The sequence below is a fragment of the Syngnathus typhle genome, unplaced genomic scaffold (assembly GCF_033458585.1).
Source record: "Syngnathus typhle isolate RoL2023-S1 ecotype Sweden unplaced genomic scaffold, RoL_Styp_1.0 HiC_scaffold_221, whole genome shotgun sequence".
Classification (NCBI taxonomy): Eukaryota; Metazoa; Chordata; class Actinopteri; order Syngnathiformes; family Syngnathidae; genus Syngnathus; species Syngnathus typhle.
In genome coordinates this window covers 41,243-42,500 of record NW_026872125.1, presented here as the reverse complement: position 1 = coordinate 42,500, position 1,258 = coordinate 41,243, and positions in this window count along the sequence as shown.

Sequence of the window (1,258 nt, the reverse complement as noted above, 5' to 3'; positions counted from 1 at the left end):
CCCCGACCGCCACAAGGCGACCGCCACAAGGCGACCGCCACAAGGCGACCGCCACAAGGCGACCGCCACCGGCCCCAAGCGCCAGCCCCGACCGCCACCCCCCGACCGCCACAAGGCGACCGCCACAAGGCGACCGCCACAAGGCGACCGCCACCGGCCCCAAGCGCCAGCCCCGACCGCCACCCCCCGACCGCCACAAGGCGACCGCCACAAGGCGACCGCCACAAGGCGACCGCCACCGGCCCCAAGCGCCAGCCCCGACCGCCACCCCCCGACCGCCACAAGGCGACCGCCACAAGGCGACCGCCACAAGGCGACCGCCACCGGCCCCAAGCGCCAGCCCCGACCGCCACCCCCCGACCACCACAAGGCGACCGCCACAAGGCGACCGCCACAAGGCGACCGCCACCGGCCCCAAGCGCCAGCCCCGACCGCCACCCCCCGACCGCCACAAGGCGACCGCCACAAGGCGACCGCCACAAGGCGACCGCCACAAGGCGACCGCCACCGGCCCCAAGCGCCAGCCCCGACCGCCACCCCCCGACCGCCACAAGGCGACCGCCACAAGGCGACCGCCACAAGGCGACCGCCACAAGGCGACCGCCACCGGCCCCAAGCGCCAGCCCCGACCGCCACCCCCCGACCGCCACAAGGCGACCGCCACAAGGCGACCGCCACAAGGCGACCGCCACAAGGCGACCGCCACCGGCCCCAAGCGCCAGCCCCGACCGCCACCCCCCGACCGCCACAAGGCGACCGCCACAAGGCGTTAGTGGCGTCGCTTCCTTGAATGCTTAGCCGCCTTTCGAGCTGCCATGCCGGGCTTGAGTTAGTGGTTTGCGCCCGGTACTTTACTGGACCCTATTTGGCCCGCGGACCGGCCGGCGTCGCTTCCTTGAATGCTTAGCCGCCTTTCGAGCTGCCATGCCGGGCTTGAGTTAGTGGTTTGCGCCCGGTACTTTACTGGACCCTATTTGGCCCGCGGACCGGCCGGCGTCGCTTCCTTGAATGCTTAGCCGCCTTTCGAGCTGCCATGCCGGGCTTGAGTTAGTGGTTTGCGCCCGGTACTTTACTGGACCCTATTTGGCCCGCGGACCGGCCGGCGTCGCTTCCTTGAATGCTTAGCCGCCTTTCGAGCTGCCATGCCGGGCTTGAGTTAGTGGTTTGCGCCCGGTACTCTACGTTAAAAGTCAGGCGGAACGGCTCTGAAGCTCCAGACGGTGCTTCCTTGAATGCTTAGCCGCCTTTCGAGCTGCCA